A 9,402-nucleotide genomic window follows, 5' to 3' on the forward strand; every position below is an offset into this window, starting at 1 on the left:
AGATCAAAACCGAATAATATTCTGCAACACTAAAATTTTGATTTCAGAGCATTGTAAATTACATAATCCAAAATTTGTTTCCTACCCAATTTCTATCCTATCCTCGTACTCCTCGACATTTCAACTTGAGAATGAATTTTTCTAGCTCCATAGTGGTGAATCCTGTTACTCGTATACGGATAACGTGCAGTGAAAGCGCTAAGGCAACCGGCGTTCCCGATTTTCGGTCATACAAAGAAACACTACTGTAAGACTTTCCTCGCGTACCGCGTCACGATGGGCTACGTGCACACACTGTTCCATTTTTAGAGTCAACGATTCGAACTGCGATCGCAAGATTATTCCAACATCGGTCTGGTCCCTCGATGTACAATGCATATCCAGAATCGATATACCAGATCGCAGGAAGTCAAAGCCCCTGAGCAAGGAACCACTTGGAGCGGATTTCGCTCAGTATTGGCGCTGCAGGCTTCAACGGGTTAAAGGGTGGCGGTTACGAACGCGGTACCGTTTGAGTACGGTTTTACAGAAGCTGCATACACACACATGTACGTATACATGTATATAGGTAAGGAAGACGAAGAAGGAGCAGTAAGCCTTTGAACGGTGTTACCTCGAGACAAAGCCATCATCTCAGCATTGTCTGGTTCAAACCAAGCAAATCAACCGCCAAGTGCTCCTGCTACTTGCCCCTCCTCGTCATCCCTTCCTCTTCCCTTTCCTGCTCCCTGGTCTGCTCATCCTTTGCTCTGCTTTCGCACGGAAACCGTGCAGGCAAACCCTCTTCGGGTACCTACTAAAGAGAGCATTGCCTCCGTTGATCCATCGTGTTCAACTTCCTACCCCGTCCTTCCATCCGTTGTCCAGCGAACATCTTCAGAAACGGATCAAGATTTTCGCCGATCCTCGTCACTGGGTCGCTGTCCTATCTAATACGATTTACTTTCCGCTTGTTACGTACATCGAACGAACGGATGGAAATTCGGGGAAAGGACCGATGTAGAATAATAGCCCGAGAGCTAACTACACAAGCAAAGTCGTTCCGTTCGAAGTACTCAAATCGACGAAGATAAAATTTGTAATTTAATAGAAAACAAAAAAACGATTTGTTGATGTTGGTATATTGTGATCCACACTGGCTTATAGGACGAAATTTTCTTGATTGAATATTTTTCTCAGCATATGTTAAAATCGAACCTTACCTAAACCACTTAATAACTAATAAATAGACTGTGGATGTTTATGCATTTATGAGAAATTTCAATTCTCAATAAACTACAGAATGCACTTAATACACAAAAACATAAGAAATACTTCAAATGAAATACAAATTATTATATTTAGAAGTTGAGACAAAACTCTCATATCATTAATTCTATTAATAAAAGTATGAATTTGCATAAAGATCCGCAGTCTACTAATAAGAAATGGAGCATGTATAACAATCTCCAAGCTCTCTGGTGAGTAATTTGAAAATATTGTAAATCAAAAAAGCTTTGTATAGACTTTGGCTTTGTTAAAGGAAGTGGAGAGAGTTGTCAAACTTTTACAATTATTTGCTGATTCTCATAAAATTCCATGGCAAAACTCAACATTTGGTACTGGCAGGGTACAAATTAAAAACAGAACGAAATCATGCTAGTCTAGGCAGCTACATTTCCTTAAAAAAGTTTAAGAATTAAAATTTGATAGATTTGTAAAAACGATCTCACAGAATTTTATACGGAAATAGAAACGTTGTATTGCGGTTAAACGACATCGTCAAGTTCGTTTCGAATTCAAGAGAACGTTCCTACAGTTTTCGGCATTACTAAAAAAGCGACAGGGTAGCGCGAATATATTTTTGGCGTGTGCAACGGACAAGACAGGCCGATAATGTGGGAGAATGACTCACGCCGCTCACGTAGGAGGAAGAAAAAACCGGTTGGATGTAATTTCATCGCGAGGCATCGGATTCATCTAGATACATTATTATTTGCAGCGAACTCTTGGGAATCGTAATAAGCGAAGTAAATGGCACACTGACGTCAAAAATACTTGACCATAATATGCGACAAATGTGTAGGCGGGCTTCGATTTTCCATTACTAGTCGAGAAGGGTGAAATTCTTCATTAGCAAACGATAGCAAAGGTTAAAACGATAAAATGGATCGAACGTAAATATGAACAGTCGATTTATGAAGACAGAAGTATCCGTCAGTTGTCCCGTCTTGTTGGACAAAGCATACATCAAAATGTTTAGTAACTAGACTGCGAATCTTTATGCAAATTCATATTTTTATTAATCAAATGGGAGCTTTGTAAGGAGTTGTTTCAACCCCTAAATATAATAATTCGTAACTTATTTTAAGTATTATGTACGTTCTGTAGTTGTTTGAAAATTAAAATTTCTTATAAATGCATAAACATCCGTAGTCTACTTATTAGTTATTAAATGGTTTAGAGAAGGTTCCAAGAATATTTCGTTCTATAAACCAGTGTGGATTCCATATTTCGAGCTTTGACATAATATTTATTTCAAATTTCTATGAATCGTTGATGTTGGCATGTTTAAAATTGCAGTCTATTAGTAACTTATAAAAGATACGGAAGTATTTATCCGTTACATATTGAGTAATAGTTAGAAATTTTAATTTGCAACGAACGGATAAGAACTTGACTGTTCGATTGAATAAACGTTGCAAATAAATACTTATACCACGTTGGTTTTATTAAATGTCTATAGTAGAATGTAGTTGATCGAACAATTATGTCAGCGCATTTGTAGAAGTATGGAGAAGTTTCTTAGAAGACAGGGTACTTATATTTCGAGGTATTACGTTCGTAGTAACGCGTACGAATAATTCTCACGCAAGGCCTCTCTAATACTTCCCTCTAAATACGATACGTGTCTGTATATTACGTTACACGTATACCAGTGTTTTCTAATAGGTGTGATGCTGCACACTGGTGTGCCGTGAGATCGTTGGTATAACATAAAAAAAATACTATTACCTATTTATATGCGCATAAAAATACTGATAACAAAATAAAACAATCATTTTTTACAATTTCAGTTCAGGAATTGCGAGTCTCGAGCATTTTTTTCAACATAAAAGAGTTATATTCGAGATAACACTCGCATGTATAGCATTGAAACTTACATTTTATTCTTTTCTAAAAATACTTTTGTTTGAGTAATGTAAACTTTGTAAAGTGTAGATAGTAATATTTTTTTTTAACAATCTCCGTTGTATGAATATCTTAAATAATAGTTATTAAAAGATTAATTTCCAACGTTTAGCTTTGAAAACGTTTAAACATTTCATTTTAAATGATACGTGTGTATGTACGTAATCAATGTACAGAATAATCCAAATTGAATAGAGATTATTCGTTAAAATTTTCTGTATATGACTATTTAAACGCTTCAATAATTCAAATATTCAGCGAATGTAATTTTAATTAAAGGGTTGAAGATACGAATATTTTTACATTTTTCAGCTATATTAAATACATAGCTTCTTTGTACAGTCACTATGTGTCCAATAGGAAGAAAGATTCTTGTAGCAACAAGAGTAGTAAGCATTTATCTAATGTGGTCATAGAAGAAAATTTTAGTTTTATTTAATTTCTACCATTTTTTAAATTCACTCTCACAATTAGTCCTTTGCATTTAATAATTATTTGAATATTTCATTAATTCAACAAATAAAAACAGAAGTTTTTTTAATATGTTATGAAAATTTAATATGTTATGAAAAGAAAGCATTAAATTTCATCGTGTATACATCAATTTATTATTTCAAAAAATGTATCTAGGTGTAAAAGATTTCTATTAAGGAATACTACGTGCACATTGTATCTCTACTACATACCTATGGCTATTACTATCTCTTACTATTCCCTATCAAGTTCACACGTTACTAAATGGCCATTCTGTCCCCTTGGAAGCAACGAACAAGGGCTCCCACGCAATATACAGAGTGTTCGGCCATCCCTGGGAAAAATTTTAATAGGAGATTCTAGGAGTCAAAATAAGACGAAAATCAAGAATACCAATTTGTTGATCGAGGCTTCGTTAAAAAGTTATTAACGTTTAAAGTTCTGCCTGTAGAATGGTAATCTGTGAACAGCTGCGTGCAGGAGATAGTGGTTCCCACTCAGCGTGAGAAACTCTACTTACGACAGTCATACAGTTTTGTGAGTGAGAACCACTATCACGAGTACGCAGCTGTTTGCGGATTGCCGTTCTAGAGGCGGAATTTTAAACGTTAATAATTTTTTAACGAAGCCTCGATCAACAAATTGGTATTCTTCATTTTCGTCTTATTTTGGCCTCTAGAATCTTCCATTAAAAATTTTCCCAGGGGTGGCTGAACACCCTGTATAATCAAGGTTCTATTCTATTCAAAAATCCGTTAATTCCGAAGTTCAATCCCAGTTTACAACGTATTTGCGAGTCGCAATGAATGCTTTCTTTGAAACGCACCACATGTTCCGAACAAATTCGTATGGAATTGACGCAAATATTTAGTTTCCTAGAACTCGACTGAGGAACGGTAAAATGGTGAATAAAACGGCGACCAGCGTGTTAACCGGAAATGCTGACCCGTGAGCACAGGTGGTTGCGTGAGTCCGTCTCCACCCATGCTACAGAAGGGTTCACGCTACGTTACGCATATTCCACCGTACCGCGCGAATAGTACGCGTTCTTCGTGCACACACGGATACAACTACGCGCACTTCAAAGCGATCGAAAACCGTTTTCATGATCAACGCTGTCGTCAGCATGCCCCCTCCATTTTATAAATTAAACGGAAACCACAAAAATATCGAGGGAATTTAGTGACACGCTGTGCGGACAAATAATAAAACGTCGATACGGAAATTATTTGTTTTCAGATTATAGAATGTTTTCTTCGAACAAATGTTAGACACAATACAGCTATCTCTCAATAATTGATGTGCTTAAAATGCCACCTGAACAAGAAAATTCATAGATTCAAACGCTGAAGTTTTTAATTAAAACTGAAGTACCCATGGAAGTTATAAATAAATATGAATACACTATAAATTTGCAACAGTTGATATGCTTTAAGTGTCACCGAAAAAAAAAATGTACTCCGTACATTCGCGCAGTAGAATTTCTGAATAATCAACGTGCCTTTATTACGTTCTTCACCTTCTAGGTTCACTTATAAATGCCCCTCCTGCCGGAAGGATTAAAGCGATAAGATCGAGTGCCTTATACCTAACTAAGTACCCAAGGTATGTAACTAAATAGTATAGGCGATAAACATTTAAATATCAGGATTGAGGAGAAAGAATCTACTACGGTTTAAGCGGTTCAATCTGATATAGAACGGTTGACTGGCAAGAGTTCCGGTTCAGTGGATATACCGTACAACTGATTCATTTTCTTTTTACTGCAAATCTCAAGATTCGTAGATCCTAGCACGTTAATTAGCAAGCCGATATCACAAAATTTTTCCCGAAGAAGTACTCGGGATTTTTCCGTAATTTATATTTTCTGTAGACCGTAATGAAGTTTATTCTCAAGTAATGCTTATTGGATATGTATATCCAGTAAATAATAATAATATTGTCTCACCGACGATGGCTCAGTAATAGTGACTCCTTAAGGGGGGAACCTCATGTAAAATGAAATTTTGGAGCATTTTTTTTTTTTTTTGCTTAAATTGATAGGAAATTTCCTCAGGAATACGATAAAAAAAGTTAGAAAGTGATCAGAGATTTCCTTATTTTCAAAGTAAAGTAAACGGTTCTATTGGACACAGCGCCTCGAGTAGTCGAATGCTCGTCGGATGCTTGGTCTTATGGTTGTATAAGCGATCACCGCAGTCGGGCGACGGATGTTTAGGTTTTAGAGATATGAGGTGTCGATTTCGGAAAGAGAGGAGAGCGAAATCTTCCCGAAGAGAATCGAGCGTTCTACTGGCAGTCGAATAAAGACTTTTACGAAAGAAGCAGCTCAGAATGCTCAGAACGCTCAGAAACAGACATTGTAGAAATATAGAAATAACTCCAAGATACCGTGTAATCGATAGTGAAAATGAGTCGAAAAGTGCAAGATCATCTGTCTTCAACAAATGAAAAACTGCAGCACAACGACTGTCCTCCTGGCGCCGATTCGTGGTGTAAGTGGTGCGTTGCACAGGCCTTGGGACAAGAATTTGACCATCCACCTCCATTACATGAAGATGTGCAAAAACATATTCATCCAATTTACAAAGATTTGTCACGAGATGATTTGTTGGAGAGATGTTTAGGTGGCTATACACAAAATGCTAACGAGAGCTTTAACGCCATCATTTGGCGTTTAGCTCCTAAGCATTTCAATTGTGGCATAAAAATTATTGAAATAACTGCTTTTTTGGCTGCCGGCATATTCAACGAAGGATTTTCGTTGATCCTTCAAACAATGCAAGAGCTCAATATAGTAATTGGACAGCAGAGCAAAACATTCACTGATCATGAAAATAAATGCCATATTAAACAGCAGTAGCGCCGCAGTCTTCATTGCACAAAAAAGGCTCGCGCTTCTCTAAAAGAAGAAAAAATGGCTATATCGCAACTTTTCGAAGAAGAGGAAGATCTGTTCTATGGCCCTGGAATCGCAGATTAGTAAAAAAACTGCGGTAAGTTAAAATGAATTACGAATTTTTCACGATTTTTTTGTTACTCAAACTTTAAACGCGTTTTTCTCGAAACGCAAAATTTCGCACGCCGTGCAACAAAGCTCAAAAACTAATCACTCGATCTTTATGAAACTTGGCAAAAATATTCTATAAATAATTGGCCTTAGCATGACGAGCTCCGATTTTTCATTTTTTTATTTAAAACACTGAAATTAACAATAGTTCATAAAAAAAATCCTTTTCTTCTTCAAAACTTCGCCATTTTTGCAATTTTGCAAATTTTAATAAAAAAAAGATCGTCATGCTGAGCGTTTTTCCATAAACTAAAGAATCCATTTTAATTTTTTTGTTTCAGATCATTTTTGAAACCTGTATGCTGCACGGCGAAATTAACAAAATGCCATTTTCGAGCCGCCATTGTACCGTGGTTATTAATAATTAAAGTTTAAAAAAAATATTCATATTACATTATAATATTAATAAATGATACCTCAAATTTTAAATCAATCTACGCATTATATTTTTCACAAAAAATTCTTTTAAAACAGGCCATTTACATGAGGTTCCCCCCGTTAACTGCTCGATCCACATTTTTCAGCCATGTATTCCAGCTTCACTTTTTCCAGTAGCTTTGTTAATATATCAGATAGTATAGTGTATAGTATGACAATATCTATGTATAATCTACGACTTTTGTTGCTAAATTTCTAATCGTTTATGAGACCCAAACAGCTTTGGTCGACTTCATACATAATGATTTTCTTTGAGATCTTTTCTCTGAAATCTTTTAATAAACGATATATCCACAATCTTCATTGACGATAGTGCAACGCTTGTTTGTTTCTTGTAAGTCCAACTTATCGTTGCTCCGAAAAATTGGAATACAAAACCCATTGTTCGATTCCCTATCAATCACATTTTGTGTCCAAATTTCGACAGCTCATTAATCAACTTAATTGAAATCAAATCTTAATTGGATATGAAAACAAACCAAATTTCATAAAATAATCACTGTCTGTAACGTCAAAAACATTTGACAAAACTAATACGAATGAAATTATCCGAATAATTTACTTACTTGTTGTGATATTTTAATAAACAGTCTAGTAACGCAATTGAGAGTACAGAAATTTTACACGGGTGCAGTTCTGAAGCCACTCATGTTTTCTGCATAATAAACTTTTTAAAGACTTTTCGTTTTGGAAATATCGTAATTTATGTGAAGGGGTAATTTTTCCAATTTTACTCTGTTTTCGTCTAACTCGTTGGACCCCTTTCTCGCACGTGAGTCGTGCTGACCGATTCCAACTTCGTGGCCGAGTGACGTAACTATTTACTATTTACTATTTACTACGAGCACGAGTGGTCAATGACCTCTCGATGTCAACACTGAAAAGAAAATAAATGCTTCGAACCCTTATAACTCCAGAACTAACAACGCGATCAACTTGAAACAAAAATCGTTATATCTCCGGTACTAATATGCTATCGACATGAAACAAATTACATTTTAAAGAGCTTTTCATCCTCTATCCGACGAATATATCAACTATTATTATTTATGGTGTCTTCTATGTTTACTTTGGAATTTACTTTGACGCTATGTACTCAAAAACGTTTCAACAATTCCTATTGATTATGGATTCTTTATTTAATTGAATATGAGTCTAATTTGTGTACAGCGTGTTCGCATCATTACTAGCCAGCATTTTTCCCGTAAATGATTCTTTACGAAATTTTCATTTGTTTCTATTTGTTACAACAATTCTTTGGCAATTTGTTTTCTGTTGTTTTTGCTTGATCGCTAATTCTCAGTATGAATTTGTGTGTCCTCTCAACAATATTCTGACACGAATCTATTGATATGCCTTCTTCTAGCAATTCTCTAATTGAGAATCGACGGTTGCTTTGGAAAAGTTTTAATTTCTTCCTTCGACCATTCCCAACTCTTTAAACCACTCTCGCAAGCATTATCGAAAATACTTTGAAACATTTGCACAGTACATTTCAGGTACACTTTTCTTCAGATTAAAACAGAATTTTATACATGTTATTTGCTCGCTTAAATTACTAATTTTTAAAAATAGCCAAAACTGAAAATCAAAATTTATAGAACCAACGATTACTCGACAACTATGTAACTAATTGTTATTAAACTTGGCCTCGCATATAGCTACACAGTTAAAAATTATATGCTATTATTTTCATATTTTAACTATATTATTATGTTTGTAAAGTCAGCGATGTTAACAGAGATTTATTTCTGATAATAAAAGAGTTCCGACTGTTATTACCTATCAGACTAAATGTGAAAAGGAAACGAGCAATATTCGAAGACGTTAACGTCGTAATGTCCATGTACCTGCTTGCTTATAGATCAGATGGATGCCCCAGGAGTGGGGGTTAAGGACAAGCAGGCTGTCGACAGTTACGACGATGACTATGACGAGGTCTGCGGGTTTGTGGTTAACCCTATGCATCAGCCGGAGAGAAATAGGGTCAGTGCGTTGCATGCGAATAACAGCTAATCGCTGTCTAATAAGTTTGCCCGCATAATCGATAACAGACGTCGCCTGAAGCGGCGCGATCAAATAGAGCAAGGAGGAAACCGCGCGGATTTCACGATAACGTTCGATAAATGATATTCAATTGATATTCCGATTACTCCGACAATCGATTTCGAATGGCTGACAGATTAATAGCATTGTCGAATTAATGTGAACAGAGGACCATCAGCCACACAAATTTATAATACAAAAAA

The 9,402-nt window shown here is 35.8% G+C and overlaps 1 pseudogene; it reads left to right on the forward strand.

The window, feature by feature from the left end:
• The first annotated feature begins 6,055 nt into the window (after positions 1-6,055).
• LOC143340350 (uncharacterized) lies at positions 6,056-6,628 on the forward strand (annotated as a pseudogene).
• Positions 6,629-9,402: the final 2,774 nt, after the last annotated feature.

This window comes from Colletes latitarsis, chromosome 3 (genome assembly GCF_051014445.1).
Source record: "Colletes latitarsis isolate SP2378_abdomen chromosome 3, iyColLati1, whole genome shotgun sequence".
Lineage (NCBI taxonomy): Eukaryota > Metazoa > Arthropoda > Insecta > Hymenoptera > Colletidae > Colletes > Colletes latitarsis.